The sequence below is a fragment of the Saccopteryx leptura genome, chromosome 4 (genome assembly GCF_036850995.1).
Source record: "Saccopteryx leptura isolate mSacLep1 chromosome 4, mSacLep1_pri_phased_curated, whole genome shotgun sequence".
Classification (NCBI taxonomy): domain Eukaryota; kingdom Metazoa; phylum Chordata; class Mammalia; order Chiroptera; family Emballonuridae; genus Saccopteryx; species Saccopteryx leptura.
This window is the reverse complement of record NC_089506.1, coordinates 13,666,015-13,686,531: the sequence shown is the minus strand read 5'-3', so window position 1 is coordinate 13,686,531 and position 20,517 is coordinate 13,666,015. Positions and strand designations below refer to the sequence as shown.

Genomic DNA, 20,517 nt, shown 5'->3' with positions numbered 1-20,517 from the left:
CATAAAAAATAACTAAGCAATGTTAACAAAATATGGAGCTTTTTTTTTTTTTTTTGCACAGTATATATTACAAGTGCTCAACTAGCATCACCACATCACCAAGGAGATCTAAATGGCAATGCTACTATCACCCTCATTTAACAAGCAAGCCTGAGACAATCACGCTGTTCCCAGGCGGGCCACCCAAACACAGCTGCAATCCACCCCATGTGTCTGGGCCACCCAACGGGAGCAGTAAATGCCTAGTCCCTGGCTTAGTTTCATGTTATCCATGGGGTCAAGTGCCAACAGCATCGTCTGTTTTCTATGATCACTGTTATTAAAAACAAACAAAAAGCCATAGTTTTAAGATTCCTTAGTTGAAACATTAAAAGCCTTAAGTGTTCAGTTACTCTCACAAAACAAAAGAATTCTTTTGTTACAAATTAACACAACATTCAATACTTTCTCAAGGAATATTTTAATACCTTAAATAATCATACTCTTATAAACAAAAGCCATTTAATGCACACAAGAAATATACTTTAAATCATTTAAAACTATTTTCTAGTCCCTGAGTAGCTTGCTACAAAAGTAAGTGGTCAGTACATTTCACTGTAATTTTGTGTGTGTGTGACCGAGACAGAGAGAGGGACAGATAGGGACAGACAGGAAGGGAGAGAGATGAGAAGCATCAATCCTTCATTGTGGCACCTTAGTTGTTCATTGATTGCTTTCTCATATGTGCCTTGACCTGGGGGCTACAGCAGAGTGAGTGACCCCTTGCTCAAGGCAGCAAACTTCGGCTCAAGCTGGTAAACTTTGCTCAAACCAGATGAGCCTGTGCTCTAGCTGGAGACCTCAGAGTTTCGAATCTGGGTCCTCCATGTCCCAGTCTGATGCTCTATCCACTACACCACTGCCTGGTCAGGCTCATTGTAATTTTTAAGTTTTTATTTTGTGAAGAAAAAAAAACTGAGAAAATGAGAAAAAATTTTAAATTCTAGTGCTTTTTAGAACATCAGGAAGATATTTAAATAACATGGATTTTTTGGACAATTTTTTAATTGAGTTAATACTTTTAGAGCACTATACTGACAAATTACTTGAATCACAAATTCTCAAGCCTTTGCCAAACAGTCTGGTATAGTTCCCCAAATATAGGTATGGCAGCTTTAGTGTATAACACGAATCAAATGACAAAACCAAAGTCACACAACATTTATTTAAGAAGTTCCAGAATTTGGGTTCTCAAAATGGAAACATCTCCAAGGACTGGGAGAGAAGCTGGTATTCTATGCTTGTGTCTATCTTTGCAACTTCTGTCAAAACTTAATTTTCTCACTCATACTTTTACCTTTTCTTTTTGGTCTCCCTAGTCACAGCTCTACTACTTCTTGCCATCTGTCTGCAAATTTCTTTTCTCTCTCTGCTTCATATTTAGAAATAAAACATATAAACAGGCCTTGGCCAGTTGGGTCAATGGACAGAGTGCTGGCCTGGCATATGGACGTCCCAGGTTTGATTCCTGGTCAGCGTACGCATGAGGAACGACCATTTGTTTCTTTTCCCTTCTCTCTCCTCCCCTCCCACAGCCAGTGGCTCAATTGGTTCGAGCATCTACCCTAGGCACTAAGAATAGCTCAGTTGATTCAAGCATTGACCTCAGATGGGGTTTACAGGGTGAATCCTGTTCAGGGCACACATAGGAATCTGTCTCACTATCTCCCCTCCTCTCACTTAAAAAAAAATCACATATAAACATATGTTGTGATTCTACTGACTGCATCTGAATAAAGGTTTAATTTTAAAACCTTCTGAAATTAACATTTTTCATTTTGGCTCTTTTAGTAGAACTGTATTATTCCCTCAATCTAATTTCCAACCTGGTTCTGGATTTCCCCTTCTTCCCACCACCACACACCACCCCCTGGGGTCACTGGCCCTTATTAGAATGAAAAAGGTTCTTTATTCTTGATGGAGAATCTCTAAGTAAGGAGAACAGGAAGACAACAGAAAACATCACAGGCCAAAAATAACTGGGTAACTATGCACAGAAATTCCTTCTTTAAGGACTTAACATTTACGGAGCTAGAATGTCCTCATGTCTAAATTCCTACACAAGTGTAAGTTATTTGTTACATACTTGTCTTCTTTCAGATCAGAGATGGAACTTACTAATAATCATTGTCCCAAGGAGGGGAAGAAAAAAAGGAAGGAGAGCAAGGGAAGGAAGGGAAGGAAAGAAGGGGAGGAAGGAAGAAAGAGGGAGAGAGGAAGGAAAGGGGAAGGGTGGGGAAGGGAGAAAGCCAGCTAAAACAAACGCAACGTAAACAGATCCCAATGGCTCCGAGGACGCTGAACAAAAATTGTCTTCATTCTCTATTTACAGGCTTGGAAAAAAGAAGTGCCACACAGCAGAGGCTTCTCCAAAAGACATGTTCTGGAAGGCACATGCGAACTCTCCCCCCTCTGCACAGCACAGGCCTCTTCCCTCAGGTAAAGCCTCCCTCTCTTCCTGACAATCTCTTTCCCAAAATGCCAGTTTTAGGAAAGATGAAAGAAAACTCTGCTTTTCCCACTGGCACAAAGGGTCAGTGATAGAAATCTTCAACATCCTAATTCAGAAACTAGGACTTCAAAAGAAGTCTGACCAGCCAGTCAGCTTGGTTTAAGTTTTTAGTAGCCATGCCACACTATTCACTCATAAAAGCTTTTGGTAAACCAGCATCCCTTGTCATGTAAAAAATATGCCTTATTTTTTATTTAACTAAAATAAATAAAATCTGTCTTAATTTTAAGATTTAAACCTAGCTTAAAACCAACTTGTCATGATCATTTTGAATCAGTGAGTTCTCTGGAAGAAAGAAAATGACAGGTCTCAACATATAAATGCTCATTTTAGAAATGCTTTCAAAAGACAGGGCAAACCCTGAAAGCTTTTGTCTAATACACATGTCTAGATACACGTAACTAGACCCTCAGCGTCAACAAGTAGATGCCATATCTAGAAACCCTTTCCTGAGGGCGGATCAGCTTTCTGTTACTCCTGAATGTCCGAGTTTCACCTACCGCCATAACACACTCCAGCTGTCTGTGTCAGAGCTAAGACAATCTGGGTGTGTTACGGCCACAGACACTCTCTCCCGAGGAAACAACACCCACAGAGAATCCATGCAGAGAGCCCTAGGTACCCTGACACCATTAGCAACCAAACAACAGAGAACAATCTGCAGTCTGGCCCAGACTTATAGCTCGCTGTCCACTGTTTATAAATATGCCACTGGTTACTGCGCTGCTCCCGTGGGAGCACAACGTGGCTGGAACCGGCAGCCGGTGACCGGTCATTCCTCCCATTACCTGGGCTGCTCAAATAAACAAGTGCCTCTCCTTCATCATACACTTACATACTTCACATTTCTAAATGCATTTTGGATTATTTTAAAAAGATAAACACTTTATATAGAGTTGAAGGAGTGATGAGTATAATTTCTTTTAAAGCTATCGAAACAGGGATTTATCTTAGGAAAACAAAGAGAAACCCCCCCAGTCATCACCATTAACCACATGGAACTGTCACATGGCTGAGTGTTTCCAGATCTTCTCAGCACCTGACCATCTACTTGGATCCCATGACAAATAGTCTCATTCTTACACTGGGTTATTCTCCAAGCCATGGCTCTTCACAAACCAATCACGTTCTGCTTCAGCTTCAAAAAAAGTATTTAAAACGAAAGAAATGAAGGAATCATACTTATTCCTCCTCAGGAAGATGGGAAGGGACTAAGACACCTGAAAGGCCATCTCATTTATCTAAGAGTCCGACAAAAGATGGCGACACAGCAATAAAAGCCATGCCCAACGTGGAAGCTGCGTAGCCATGTTACAGGACGTGAGGGTGGCAGGCAGTGTGGAAGGAATACCAGCTCCCAAGTCCAATAGCACAGTTTCCTTGATAGATCCTGACCCCGCCACTTCCCTCTGTAGTTTAAGTGGGCTTTCAACACCTCAGAGGATCAAATAACATAACTAAATCAGGGCTCCCAAAAAGGAAAAAAGACAACAGGAGCCTGGCAAGGAATACAAATAAGTTAAGGAGGCTACTATGCTGCATGGCTAGGTGTTCCAATTCTTTTCAACAAAGAATGAAAATCAAGAGCTTTAGATGGTACCCCCAAGTAATTCGTTATTATTCCAAACACCGCTTACTCTGTTTGGGACAAACCATAAGCCGTACTGAAACCATGGGCATCACGTCTGTAATTGCTGGCTCCCAGGAAGCACTTAGCAGAATGCCTGTTACATACTGCCACATATAGCTATGGTCACTAACAAAATTCAAAATGTTACTAACTTTCAACAAATTGAGGCTGGTTGGTTGGTTGGTTGGTAGGTAGGTGGGTAGGTGGGGGGACTGGTCAGCTGGATAGCTAATTGGTTTTCCAAAGGGAAAGGAACAGTGGAAATAAAAGCAAGAAAGAAAGGTTGAAAAGTTAAGCGACCAGAATAGGACACAACATAATAGAACATTTTGTTCTTGAACTAGTTTTGCCTTTGAGGCTATACTTTACTGAGAGGAAAGTGTACTTATCCTGAAAATGTTCTTCTGTGTGTGTGCCTTTGTCCTTGCTATTACTGGTGAAGTATGTAAGTAGTCAAACAAACCCTGGCTTCATCAGAAGCCAGTTTAATCATGTACTAAGAGGAGGACTGTTTTCCTTATCAACAGAAGAAAAATTTTGAACACATATGGAGCGATTATCATTGGGGAAGATTGTACCGATAGAAAGTAGAGGTGTTTGTCTTGTTCCCTCTCTTAATCAAGTACAATTTCTATTTTAGATATAAGAAAAAGAAACTATTCTTTAAAATTCAAACCTATAAATGTCCTACTGTTTATTCTAGATTCCAAATATGTTTTCAATTTCTTTTTTAAATGCTGTTATATAAAGAACAGAGACATATTCTATATTATAAAGAAACTGAAATCTCCAATGGCCAATGTTTTAATCAATATCACTTTTAATGAAGCCTCCATAAAAGCCCCAACGAGCAGGGTTCAGAGAGCTTCAGAGCGTGGCGTGCTGGAGGGCACGCAAGTTCCGCACCTTCCCCGTACCCTGCCCTCCATATCGCTTCCATCTGGCTGCTCCTGAGTGACACCCTTTATAACTGGTAATCTAGCGAGGAAAAAATTAAATGGATCTATAATACCATCATCTGGAAATAACCGCTATTGTTATTTTGGTGTACTTTCTCCTACTTGATGACTCCAACAATTACTATGTAACTTTGGGCAACTTACTTTCCTCTACCTCAATTTCCCCACCTGTAAAATAAAAGTAACAGTACCTATATGTCCTAAGGTTATGAGCATTAAGAAGCACAGCCATGCCTAGCAACACATTAGTCATGTTATCATTGGTACTTTTTTTTTTTTTTTTTAAGAAATTAAGATCATAGTATTCACAAAGTACTGCATCTGGTTTTTTACACTCACTATTACATAATAAGTATATTTTATGTAATAAAATATTTGGAATATATTGTTTTGAATGACACTATCATTTATTCTCTTTATTACTGTGCATGTACTTTGTACCCACAATCTTTCCCTATTTTAAATGAAAAATGTTAACATTTCTATGAAAGTACCACCAACAATGTTATAAAAAATACTAGAGGTGTCTGTGATATCTACAGTTAGATTTGGGATCTCACTTCACTCCAAGAACTCTGTGCCTCAGGACTCCTATTTGCTGTGCTTCAAGGACAGCTTCCTGTCGGCTCAGAAGACACAGAAGGAGCAGCATGGGGTGCAAGGGTGGGGACAGGAGGGGCTCTGAAGCACACACTATACAAAGGTGACCTGGAAAAACCCCCTTCGGCCTCTTCAGCCAACCCTAAACTATGAACCTTGAAAGCCCAACACCACAGTATTTCCAGATGAGGAAATGAGTACTGAACACAAGAGGTGGGGCAGGTCTGGGCCTTCTCTACCCTGAGGGATACTGAGGCAGTCAAGCCAGCGTGGCCTCCAGAAGAATAAATCCCTACCATGATCTTACCTAAAATGAGGTTGGCAAGGATGACTGGTAGATTAGATCATCAGTAGCTTCTACAGCTTATTACACCATTTATCAAAGAGTTGTTGTATTCAGGCTAAAGGCCAACTCTGCCTGCATGCATCAAATGTAGGAATCAAGGTTCTATTTATATTTCTATAATAAAAGATAATCATCAGCAGAATAGGCCCTGAGTCTGGATCCTCTGAAGGGGTACGAAATCAGATCCTTTCTCTCAACATGTATGAAATTCAAATGTGCTTTATGCTGGGGCACAATCCCCTTCTTATTACTATGGCAAAAGCATATGATGTCGCATTATAGTGGCAAGAGCACTCAGTTAAGACCCAGAAAAAAATTGGCTGTAGTCGATTCTTTGTCATTGTCTTGCTGAGTTATAATGAACATGTCCATCTCTCTACGATTCAATTCAATTTAAACAAAGTCTGCCCTATTTATGGTAAAAGATTACTATGTACTTCCAGAAGGATAATACATGTAAGAGTACTTTAGAATTGTAAAGCAGTTTACAAATACAAGTTATTATGGTTCCAAAACTCATAGTCCAAATTTTTTACAGTGTTCATTTCCTTTCCAAAGGATGATTATAGTTTTATTACATGGGATTAGCACTATGACCTTTCAAGCTGTCACATTTTACTGTAACAAGGAGATTACTTTAGTAATGTGTCTTGGTTACTTATTCTAAGAGAAAAATGAATATTGACACAAAGGCAAAATCTCTATTAACTGATCAACAGAGGTAGATTTTGAGGTAGGTTAACATACTTAAGATTGCTTTTCACTCGCTTTGAAGAATTAAGATTCATGGGAAGAAAAATGTTTTATTTCTAATGTCAAGGACTCAAATCTTAAGATCCTTAGAAAACGCACTCCCCTTGATTACAAGAGAAATTTAACCACACTGCAAATCTGACACAGATTTGGAAACTGAAATCCTAACATACACTTGCAAGTACACAAGCAGACAGCAGTTTGCCTACATTGGCAAGTACAGAACAGATACTAGGGCTGGAAGAGAAGAATGAGGAAAAGCAGATTGACTTAGGAAAGGAAACTGAAAACTGGCATTAGATTTTTGCATTCCTGGAAGGTTCGTGCAATAAAAATTCTGTAAGCATTTTATCACTGACTGCCATTGTGATTTTGAGTTCATAAGGGGAAGCGTAGGTTTCCATGATATGAATTACACTTCCATCAATTTTTACAATCATCCAACATCGACAGGACTCTGGGTCTGCCACTCCGTTGAGTACTAGAGAGACAAAGGTGACGGAACTACATTCTCTACGCTCCAGGGGCTTAATCTATTCTTGATGGAAGCTCACATGAGTAACTAACGAGCCATCCCACTGTGGGAAGCCATGCTTAGGAATTCTAAGTCTCCCTATCCTGGTGTCTTCACATTTTTCTCTCAAGCCCAGGTCATGGATGAAAAGTTATTCATTCAAATATACAATCAGTCCATGAGATTGTTTCAGAAGGGTTTTGAAGTTCAAACATATTGAAGTATCTTACAAAAATTATTCTCATTTCACAAGAGTTCTCGCAGAAGCCACTGAATGTAAACGAGGAAGAAGTCAGAGCGGCTGCCGCTGCTTCAGACCTCTCTGCGACTCAACAACATGAGTCACACAGAACAGCTTTGTCCACAGAGGTCTTCAGTGATGAAAGCAATTACTGGGTTTTTTTATACACTCCATTACGGTCCTGGAATACCATAATACCATCCCTAATTAATTTGTTGATTAGCTTTTAAATAAAAACTGATGATAAAATATTTCATGCCTGGTTAGAAAAATATGACATTGGTAATTTGAGTTAGTGGGTTCTCTATTTCCATAATTCCATTGAAGCGAAAAGCTGAGCTCCGGGCAGAGCGGCCCAGATAACATACATGTATAAGATATTGAGATGGATGAGATGAATTATTGCCATTAAAAGATTAGTTGCATAAAATTGAAAGTACAGTTCAACTGCACTGACCGAAAGAGGCTGACTTTTACATCCCATCTGACGGGTGAGTACAAGTTATTTGCCCCAGACCAGATCTAGATCATAAAAATTATTTATCCCATTTCTATCTAAAATAAATGTGCTGAAATTCAAAGAACACCACCTCCCTAAAGAATCATGACATTAAAGAGAGGCCGCTGTGCAGCAGACATCTCCTCTAAGCAGGCAGAGGGGAGAAATGCGCCCTGGAGCACGTGGGTGTTTGCACACAGTGAATGCAGAAAGCGGTCCTTGTTGACATCAGGAAGCCCCTACCCATCGCTGAAAAACACACTCCTCAGTTTTCAAGAATCACTTAGGGAATTTATTCAAATGCATATTTCTAGATCCTATCCCCCAAGAGCCTTAATTCAGAAAGATGAAGGTGTATCTTTGGAATAAGTACAGTATTTTAGAAAAAATTCCTAAACTATGTATGGACCCTTAGACCAAATGTGAAATGGTTGTCATGACAAAATATGACTCCTGAAAAAAACTGAGAAGTGTTTTAACATTCAGAAGATTTATTTTAATGTAAGAGTACTGCAAGCACTTTACATAAATTGGGAGTTGAATCACAAAAGATTCATTCCTATCTTCAACTTCGCTTAGTTAACTGAAATGATGATTATAATGCTTCATTTATATTCTCATAAAGGGGGTAGTATGAACTCTTTCTGTATAGACTTTCTATTCCACATTGATGTTACCAAATATTAATCACTTTAAAAGGCAAGGAAAATCAGTTAAATTACTGGGAGGTCATTTGAAATATTGTGCTTGAAAAAAAAAAGTGTTGTATTCCTGGAATGGTCTGCACTCGACACTGTGTACAGGCACTGAATAAAACAATTCTTGGAAATTTAACTTGGCTAAAACAATCTCCTCCAAAGGAAAACAACCATTCTATTTCCTGACACCGAATTTCTACTGCACTTAAAAGGTGAACCTGCCCCTGTATACTTACAAGCACATGCCCCTAATGACCTGGCCTTGGGCAAACCGCCAAGACACAGCAGCCCATCGACCCTGCCCTCGCCTCTCCCATGCCCTCTGACTCCATAATGTGTGCTGCCATCTGCCTTCTTGGCAACATGCTACTGAAGAATTACCTTCTGGCGGCAACTCCTTCAGTCCACAGAGAAATAAGAGGATGAACAACGTGGAACACTGGGGCGGCTCGCATCCACACGTGCCCTGACCTCACTCCAGCGACCCTCACCTCCACTCCACTCGGACCCCCCATTCTCAGGGCCATACCACAGGCTTTGGCACAACAATTAGAAGCCCTTCAATCCCTTTGGCCCTCCCTTTTCGGTAAGCCCTCAGCTCCCTCCTGGCCTCAATTCCTTCTTGGCTTAGTTGACACCTGGGCAACTGTCACCAAGCATTCCTGCACCCTGACCTTATACCATGCCCACAGCTGCCTTCTTCAGGGCTTCACCTCCAGCAGGAGCTGGGTGCTCCTCCTACAGGAGTATCATCACATCCAGGCCCTGGCCAGTAAGCTCAGTCGGTGAGAGCACTGTCCCCAAATACCCAGGCTGTGGGTTCGATCCCCAATCAGGACACATACAGGAAGCAACCCATGAATGTACTAAGTGGAACAACAAAAGAATGCTTTTCTCTCTCTCACTCTTTCTCTCTCCTCCTTAATCTGTCTCTCCAAAATCAATCAATTAAAAAAATATTTTATTTTTATTTATTTTTATTTTTTTCTGTATTTTTCTGAAGCCGGAAACGGGGAGAGACAGTCAGACAGACTCCCGCATGCGCCCCACCGGGATCCACCCGGCACGCCCACCAGGGGCGAAGCTCTGCCCACCAAGGGGCGATGCTCTGCCCCTCCGGGGCGTCGCTCTGTCGCGGCCAGAGCCACTCTAGCGCCTGGGGCAGAGGCCGAGGAGCCATCCCCAGCGCCCAGGCCATCTTTGCTCCAGTGGAACCTCGGCTGCAGGAGGGGAAGAGAGAGACAGAGAGGAAGGAGAGGGGGAGGGGTGTAGAAGCAGATGGGCGCTTCTCCTGTGTGCCCTGGCCGGGAATCGAACCCGGGACTTCTGCACGCCAGGCCGACGCTCTACCACTGAGCCAACCGGCCAGGGCCAAAAATATTTTTTTTAATATCACATTCATGCTGATGGTGTCACCACACACTCCTGGCATTCAACCCACATCCTCCCCCTAACTCTATGCTTCCTCTCTTTCGTGGGCAGGAGCGCAAAGATGACGAGGGTTGGCTCTGGGGCCAGAAAAGGCCTGGACCCCTCATTCATTACCTCTGTCACCTTTGGCAAGTCACTTAACCTCTCTAAAACTGTTTCCTGTTCCATGAAATGGGGATAATAATAACTACCTCGTGGGTCACTGTGAGGATCAAATGAGAATGTGAAGTACTTAGTACAGGGCCTGGTACACAGTCAGGGCTCAATAACGTTTCTGCTGTTAGTCTCTCCAAACAATTTTCCAAACCTTTACCACCTCCCTTAAAATTAGTCTTTACACATCATTCTCATCAGCAGCAGCAATTAATTTTGTCTCCTGCGTAACAAGAAAGTTGAGGCGACCCAGCATAAAATAGCTTAATTCCCTGCCAACCTCCCCCAAGGTTCTCTGCTCCCATTTTTACCTCTTTTGCCATCGTCTTGGGCTGGAACCCTGCCCTGTGCTCAGATCCCGTCAGCTTGGACACTGCGCTGTCTAGTGTACTGCGTGTCGGCGACTTCCAGGTCCTTCCTCTCTACATGAGTTCCCTTTAACCCAGAAATGTGAGTAAATCCCCCCCAATAACACCACACGCCAGCCGTTGAATGCTGCCTCTGCCCCCTCACCTCCCACCAGCTTGTGGCCCCGGAGAGCATCATGTCTGTCTCCTGTCCACTCTCACCTCCCCGGACCACATTGGCACAGGCCTCCAAGGCCTCCAAGTTGTCAGAGCCAGTGGGCACGTCCTGGTCCTCCTTCTGGACCTCTGGGCTCCACTGGACACTGCTGGCCATCTCGTCCCGCTTCTCGAGGCTTCTCCCTACGATCATTGTCCTGACTTCCCCCACACTGGGTGGGCTCCCGCGGCTTGCCCTGGGCTCACTGCTTTCAGCAGTCCTGGCTGGCCCTGGCCGTCGCATGGAGCCTGTACTCTAATACCGCAGGTACACTGACCACCAACACACCTACTAGCTTCACCCCAGTCTCTCCTTCAAGCCGCAGGTCTGCATCCTAACTGTCAGCTAAACCTGTCAGTAAGGTCTCTCAGAAGCAACACGGCCAAACTTACTTCATTATCTCCCACCACGCAGGTCTGCGCCAAGGGCCTGTGTCCACTCAAACACCTGGAATTAACCTAGACTTTCCCTCCCGCTCCTCCATAAATGTTTATTGGGCAGAAACAACGAGAATGGATGATAAAGTTCACTGGATGAAAGGGACCTTTAACAGTCAGAACTGAATGTGCAGAAATGGGACAAAGGTCTTCCCAGGGGCACAGGGACACAGAGAAGTAAAATCAGGAACAGCAGGTTGATTCATTCAAGTTAACAGTGAGTGACAGTGGGAAAGACAGCAAAAAAGGGAAGTCGTCAAGCTCTGTGATGTCAAGTGTCTATCGTCTGACCCCACTGATCCCCTCCTCTCTAAATGACCAGCTGCTACACTCCTGAGCCAACCGCAGAAATCCTGTCCCTCGCCAGCAATGGGTTAGGAACGTATCTGCCCAAACCTGGCCAATAAGATGGTGTGAGGGGAACACGGCCACCAAACCACCAAACGGTGACTTTCTCCCTCTGGGTCATCCTGTGCAGCAGCCCTGTGGCCCAGAGCCTGAGGGTCAGTCCCACTCCCCAGGAAGGCAGAGCTAAGAAAACTGCAGGGACCCAGGGCCGGAGGCCTGAAGTCCCCCAGGGAGCTGTGGCCCACCCCGAGGCTTGTCCTACCTCTAAATTATGTGTTCTTTTTTTACGATAATAAATCTCATTGTGTTAAAAAAAAAAAAGAGGGGGGGGGATACAGGATCAGTCATGTTTAAAAAACAACATTGGATTAAAAACAGTTACACAGGTTTCTTTACCGTAGGATTTTCCAGAATGTTAATGTAAGAATGCTCACTGTAAAGCTTCAAGCACTTAGATTTTAAATTTGTGACCAGCAAACCAGTCTCTCGTCCTTCTTCTTTGTCTTTGCAGTGCACCGAAAAGCATCTCCCAGAATTAACCATTTAATTAAATATTACAGAAAACTCTGATTTTGACCAGGACAGGTGGAAGTATATGACCGATCACTCTGACACACTTTGGTGCTGACAGGGATAGAGGCATGGAGAACGGGCTACGGGAGCCCAAAGGGGTCACTGCCAGGGTGTGAGGCGTCCCCTCAGAACGGCAGGTGGGGTCACGCTCAGTGCTAACGCCAGAACTGAATGTTCAAAATGTAATTTTAAAATGAAACTGTCAGCAGCTGCCTAGAAAGCTATATATGCTGAGGCCCCATCAGACCCAGCAGGAAAAAAGCACCTTGCTAGGTTAGTAGTGACTGTCCTGAGCACAGAAGGAGCATTTGTGACAACACCCTAGTTCAGTCTGAGACCTCTAAAGCAGTGGTCCCTAACCCCCAGGCCGTAGACCAGTACCGGTCCGTGGGCCATTTGGTACCAGTCTGCAGAGAAAGAATAAATAACTTACATTATTTCTGTTCTATTTATATTTAGGTCTGAACAATGTTTTATTTTTTTTAAATGACCAGATTCCCTCTGTTACATTTGTCTAAGACTCACTCTTGACGCTTGTCTCGATCACGTGATACATTTATCTGTCCCACCCTAAAGACCGGTCCGTGAAAATATTTTCTGACATTAAACCAGTCCATGGCCCAAAAAAAGTTGGGGACCACTGCTCTAAAGTGACTAACTCCTAAACAGATCCTTGAATATCCCAAAGATTCTCAAGTTTTGTTTTGTTTCTAAACCTGAATTAGGCCAGACTTACCTTTAGTAATTAAAAGGGTAATAACGTGGCTATCTGTCCAGGCTCCAGAGTAAGCGAGACCTGGGTTTAACTCTCAGTTCTTCCCTTTGCTACGCAGCCTGGACACATTTTTAGCTTCTGTAAACCTCAGTTTTCCCACCTGCAAAATGAGATTCACAGTCCCTGCCTCACATGATAGACATAATCAGAACAGCATGGAATTGGCAGAAAAGCAGACTCACAGACTAATGGAAGAGAACAGAAAGCTCAGAAGTAAAACCACATGCATATGGCAAATAAATTTTGACAAAGGAACCAAACACACAAGGGAGAAAAGCAAGTCACTTCAATAAATGGTGCTGGGCAAATTGGGAAGCCACATGAAAAGAAATGAAGTTCGACTACAGTCTGTCCCAATGCACAAAAATTAATTCAAAATGAACCAAAGACCTAAATATAAGGTCTGAAATAATAAATCACATAGAAGAAAACAGGTACTAAACTTACGGACCTTGGCCGTAGTGAACTTTTTATGAATTTGACCCCAAAGGTAAGAGAAATGATGACATATTGCTATTTACAACAACATGGATGGAACTTCAGAACATTACACTGAGTGAAATAAGTAAATTAGAAAAAGCTAAGAACTATATGATTTCACACATAGGTGGGATATAAATTTGAGACTCATGGACATAGACAAAAGCAAAGTGGTTATCAGGGGAGGAGGATGGGGCAGAGGAGGAAAAGGGGCCAAATATACAGTAACAGATACAACACAATGAAGAGTTCACATGCTATGGAGGTGTATACTTGAAACCTATGTGTTCCTATGGACCAATGTCACCCCATTAAATTTAATTTCTAAATAAAAAGTAATCATAAATATAATTTTAAAATGAAATTGGGCAATACCTCTATGCACCTGCATGCAGTAAGTGTAATAAATATCCAATTGAGCTATTACAATTACTAAGACATTCACTTTAGGACAGTCACAGAATGATGCCTGTAGAACACATATTTACCCACTGTACTCACATTCACGGGTTGGAGTACAGTGAATCAAGTTCAGGCCACAGAAGTCATTTCCCTGAACCCATTAACAATGCCAAAATAGGCTATCATAAGCAAATGCCAGAGCTGACTACAAAGAATTACTCAAAATATGTGTTACTTGCCTGTAAGAAGAAAGAGAGAGTATATAAATTTAAATACTGGGTGACTGTTATCCACAAAAGACATATATTTTTTCCATCTCTCCATAGAGAAGGCCAAGAAACAATAACCAAACCAATAGCAATCAGCCTCCCTAACACCCAGAATAAGCTCTTTTTTCCCCACTGCGCACAGAACTTTCAGTTTCAAAACCAAAACAAGTTTAAGCAAACCAGGACAGTTGTTCACCCTACATTTGCTCGCTGGGGTCACAGCTGGGTCTGGGTGTGGCTGTGCTGCTCAGCGCTGAGGTAGAATGAGTTCTTGAAAACACCATTTCCCATGAAAAGAAATCACGGCTCTTTTTTGAGAAAATGGCTATTTCCAGGTGCGAGCAGAATTATGAATGCTCAAGATGAACCTGAAATACCTTGTTATCTCAGATACAAGAAAACTGTCGTAGACTAGGAGAGGCATCTCAAAAGGACTCGGGAGCCAACTTGAAAAGGCTCCCACCGGCCAAAGATGGAATTATAGAAGCTTCAAAAGATCACAGCGACAACTGATTGAAACCCATCAAGTATGTTCGAATTCAGGAGCTCATAATATTTTATAAAACACACAACTAATAGGTCACTTCCAGAGGATGATGGGGAAGCAACTCATTATCTTGGAGACTGATAATGGGAAGGAATTTAGCATTTATTCTGCTTTTAGATGAACTGGACTGCTGTATAACCAAGTAGTAGATGAGGGAAAAGTGTCTCTCTTTAAAAAGTTTATGAAAAATACATGACAGGTAAATGCCAATGAAAATGTCACCATTTTGTCACCCCCAACAAATAACACAACCAGGTGTTGAGCATCAACAGCTACTAATATCACAAAGATGATCAAATAGTGTGTGCTTCCCAATGAAAGGTCCCATCACCACCTATACAGCCCTTCCGTAGGGACTGATTGAGCCTCTGGACCCAGCTGCCAATTTCCAGGACCTACGAAGGACAGATGAGCATGCTGGACTGCATCATCCAAATACAATCAGCAAAGTCCAGACTGTAGGACACTCTACAGGACAAATGCTCCCAGTTCTTCAACAGATAAGTTGTAAGGAAAAGAAAAGAACAGGGAGGAAAACATTTTTTTTAGTGGGCAAGAATATAAACTATAATGTCCACAGATGCACATTTAAGTGGTAAAATTATAATGACATGCAAAGTCAAGATGGAATTACTTAGGAAGACTAGAGGGGCTGACATTGGGGATTGAGGAAGTTACAGGATATTCTCTTTATAATCATTCATCCAACGATACGTTTATTTTGTGTGATTTTCTGAGTCTGCATTTTTAATCTTTATAATAAGTTTTTTTAAAGTAAAAGTGAAAAATATACCACTGAACACTTTCTATATTCAAAACATATTTATAAATAGTATGTCTTTCTAAATACTATGACATTGTGCCAAACAACCCTTGAAGGTATTTACTATCTCCATTTTTTTTTAAAGATTTTATTTATTCATTTTAGAGAGAAGAGAAAGTGAGAGAGAGAGAAGGGGGAGGAGCCAAAAGAATCAACTCCCCTATGTGACTCGACCAGGCAAGCCCAGGGTTTCGAACCGACGACCTCAGCGTTCCAGGTCAATGCTTTATCCACTGCGCCACCACAGGTCAGGCCTCCATATTTCAAACAAGGAATCAGAGGCTTAGAAATCTTAGGCAAGTTGCCCACAGTCACAGAATTATTAAGGCAGAGCCAGGACTCAAATTCAGACAACTAGCTGACTCCAAAACCATTCTCTTAATGTGTAAGATTGCCGGTTATTCACCCAGGAAATATTTATTACCTACTAAATCATGCTAAGTGTTAAAGATGCAGAGGGGAGTTTTTGCCTTCATGGAGTTCAAGGCTTAATGAAAAAGGAAGACAGAATCGTCCAGGTGAGTATAAAAGCACAACTGCGGTCAGTACAACGAAGGACAGGTGTCTGGTGCCATGAGAATATATCCAGTCGGGAACCAGAGGAAGCTTCTCTGCAGAGTCATGGGCGGAAGTCTGGGCTACAGAAACCCACCAGGCAAGGGGCAGCGCTGCTCTCACAGAGGACACAACAGGCTCTGAGGCCACGGACAGGGCGCTTGGCAATCCGAGGACTGAGGACGAAGTGCGAGGGGAGAGAGTTGTTACGACAGGAGGTTAGGCTGAACAACGGGGAAGAACAGGAGGCCGCTGATGGGTTTCCATCAAATATGTTGCTGAAGAGGGATCTGATTTGGTTTGCTGTTTTAAAAGAATGAATTGAAGGAGGAGCCAGTAAGGAGGCAGAGAGACCAGCTGAGAGGTCACTACTGCAGTCAGCTAAGGGGACAGGACAGTACTGAGACTGAATTAGAGAGATCGAAAGAAGCGGATGAATGCAAGACACTCAAGAGGGAAAAGAACAGGACCTGATGCTGGACAGCATGTGGGGAGTGAGGCGGGGAGATGGCGGGAGGACTCGCGGCTGCTGGCTGTGGGACGTGAGTTTCAGAGGTGCTCGTCACCGACATGGTCTCTCTTCAGTGGGAGAGGGGTGGGGACGCTGATCACAAGACAGATGGGGACTCCTGCACTTGTTGAGCTTCAGGCACCACTGTGAGCGCCAAGTGGAAATAACAAGTTAAGCAGCTGAATAAATGAGTCCGAGGCCCGAAAAGAGATCTGAGCCTGAGGAATAAATCTCTAATCCTCAGTGTAGAGACGGTTACGTGGTTACATGAGGGTTACGTGGTAGGGGCTCAAGAGCAAGACTGCCTAACAGTGACATAACAAAAAAAAAAGAGAGATTTCAAGAATGATCTAAATTCAAATCTAGAAAACAAAGCAACTTTCTGAGCTTATCTAGGGGTCAGAACCTCAGAAACGTTTTTGTGCAACAGGAATAAAAAAGTTGGAAATAAAATGATGAAATTAACTGCCTCAGGAAAAATACATGGAAATATCTGGATCGTTTGATATGTTAATTCCATGTCTAACAAGTTGGGGAGCCCGCGTGCAGCCCTCGGTGTCTACCCACACGAGCTGCCTGGCACAGGCTGGGCGTGGCTGGTGTGCCTGAGCTCTAGGTTAGAGACCAGAGGAAGCTGGAGGAAGGAGAGAAAGCCCGAGCTTGATGCTTGATGTCAGGGGCTGCTCCAAGGAAGGTGGAGAGAGGAACCACAAACAAAGGGGCGGGCTGTCCACTGGAAGATGCAAACCAGGGCATAAGCTCTTATGACAAGTACAAAATGTTTAAGCGTGCCCAATAAGAGAAACAGGACTGCCCTCCCGGCTGCTATACAGAAAAAAAGCACAAGAATTAAGCGCTCCTGGATATCCCACCTCAGGGGACTGAGACCACAGCAGCCCAACGAGAACTGGCCTTCTTCACATACTGGCGATGGCTTCAGCAGAGAAGGGCCTCAAGGGTTTGCAGGCACCAGAAACGGAAGAACATAAGTGAGCTCAGTCACAACACACAAGACACCACTTGGGGACTCACAGAAATGGCAGGGTGGGGTGTTAGGGGCGCTGTCCAACGAGATCCCGCATAAGCAGACGTTACACCTGCAAAATTTTAGTTACTATTATTAATTTAAACTCACTCATGCAGGTGGGAGAGAACTACAGAAATTCAGGTTTGAATTTACCAATGAATATTTGTAAAAAAATTATCTAATTTTCCAAGAGGTGTATTCTCCACTAAAATTGAAAGCTTATGAAATAGATCCTGGTGGCCTAAACAAGTTCATGCGTCTTATCCTAAAAACGCACAACTCATTCCATTTTTCCTGGGCCTCAAAGGCGTTTGACTTGGAGTCACCGTATTCACTGCTCTTTACACCCAGCTGGTGGCTGTCCATACAGGAAACCGCAGGATGACTGACACATGTACCAGGGCTGACCAAGGCCTAGACGAACTGACAAGCAGTGGCCAGCCCCAGGGACAGAGAAGACACCTCACACTCCTAACTACGTTCTCTCAAAGCGGCCCCTGAGCTGACAAGCCCACCAAAATATAACCAAACCCACTCGGCTTTGTGGAAAGCTCCACTATGTTTGGAGACTCTCTACCTAAGCACACACCCGAGGACTAAAGCAAGATGTGGAGATGAGGAACTGGCCCAGGCGCTGGTCCCAGGGTAGCCAGGAGGGACCCGCGGGGGCAGAGCTGCCCAGCTACCCCTCATCACCACCCACCCAACCAACCCGAGTTTGGAAAGTGACCTAACAGTGAAGGGTAAAAACCTAAGTTCCAAGTTTGCGATTTTTTTTGCTTTCAGAAGCAAACCTGCAATTTTTTTTATACCCAGAAAGTTTGTATGCCATTATTTTAATCCTGACAGCCTTTCACAGATACTATTCATTTTCTGAAGCCTGAGCTCTTAGCACCAAACTTGCTGAGTCACCTTTTTAGTACAATGGTGTGTGTGACATTCTGCCTACAAGGACTCATACATTTTAAGGATCTAGGATACTTCCTAGCCTCCAAATGATAAGGTTGCAAAATGAAACCTAACATATTTTTAAGAAGGCAACATTCAATTAGGAGGATGACATCATAGCATGCACCTAAAACAAAAGCAGGTTAAGATTCAAGAGTGTTAGAAATAAAGGCTCCAAATAGAACATTCCAGTTTGGAGACTTCAATCTTCACCATTGTGAATAAACAGTAGCACCCTTTGGTCTGGGGCTAAAGCTGTTGTTTAAAGACAATGTTAGGACATTCTTGAAAAGATTCTTGAACCTATCTGTGATGACAACTAATGATAATTAACATCAAAGAAAAATCTTACTCATTCTTGAATCACCTCTTGTTCCATCCACCATTAACTCTTACACACCTGCACGGTATTTCTCTTTTACGTTCACCCCAATCACGCTTTTGTCTAGCCTTCCTAAAGCCCAGCTCTGATGCTATCACTCTGATGCTTGGAACCTGTCAACAGCTGCCATACCACAGATTAAACTCCACTTCTGCTCGCCTGGCTGAGGACCGGCAGGACCTGGCCAAAGCTCAGTTTCCAATCTTAGTTCCTGTGAGTCATCTCATACACTCAGTGGCAACTCAGATCGCTAACAGTGTTTGAACTGCATCTCTAAACCATTTGCTTGGTTTTGCTTTATTTTTGTATAAATTAGAAAAGTACATATTGCTTCCTTCAGACAGTTTTGCTAATTCAAATACACACTTTCTTCCTTTCTTAGGATACATACGCTGGTTTTGATTAGGGTTTTTTTTTGTGTTCTAGGTTTAATCATGGCTCTTCCTACTTCGAGATAATAATCACTATTCATATATATAACTCCGTCCTATGTTTACTAATCTTAAATAGTTCATCATAAAGATGCAGAAAAGAAATAATTCTTCCTTAGTGTGTAATCACTGTTTATATATCAAGAGATTATAGGTATCAAAACGTTTTTAAATATATATTTGCATTTGCTATATAAGCATAATATATATCTGGAAGAATAAACAGTGCCTACTATTGATAGTGGCCGTGAGTGGAGGGGTGGTGAACACACAGTGCAGTACACAGAGATGTACTGTAGGATTGAGCCCCTGAGACCTACACACTTATGTTAACCAGTACCACCCCAATAAAATCAATCAATCAATGAATCAGTTTTAAAAATAGTGGCTGTATGTAGGAGAAATTTTTTCCACTGTGTATCTTTTTATATAGTACATGCTTTGATTTCTTTTTAATTTAGAAATGAAATTTAATGGGGTGACATTGATCAATAAGAGTAGATAGGTTTGCCTGACCAGGTGTTGGTGCAGTGGACAGAGTGTCGGACTGGGATGCAGAAGGACCCAGGTTCGAGACCCCAAGGTTGCCAGCTTGAGCGCGGGCTCATGTGATTTGAGCAAAGCTCACCAGCTTGGACCCAAGGTCGCTGGCTCGAGCAAGGGGTTACTCGGTCTGCTGTAGCCCCACGGTCAAGGCACATATGAGAAAGCAATCAATGAACAACTAAGGTGTCCCAATGAAAAACTTATGATTGATGCTTCTCATCTCTCTCCGTTCCTCTCTGTCTCTGGAAAAAAAAAAAAAAAAAAAAGTAGATAGGTTTTAGGTAAACATTTCTAGAGCATTTGAACTGTTCACATCCCCCAAAGTCAGATCATTTTCTGTCACCATATGTCTCTCTTTACTCCCCTCCCCCTGATAACCACTTCACTTTTGTCTGTTTTATATCCCACCTATGTGTGAAATCGTATAATGCTTAGCTTTTTCTGATTTACTCATTTTACTTAGTATAATGTCCTCAGGGTCCATCCATGTTGTTGTAGATGGCATCTTTTTATTGTTTTTAAAA

At 42.6% G+C, this 20,517-nt stretch overlaps 1 protein-coding gene across 1 annotated transcript in view; it reads right to left on the bottom strand.

Moving 5' to 3' along the window:
- Positions 1-20,517, bottom strand: part of SNX25 (sorting nexin 25) — a 103,748-nt gene that overhangs the window by 76,617 nt on the left and 6,614 nt on the right. The window lies entirely within an intron of this gene.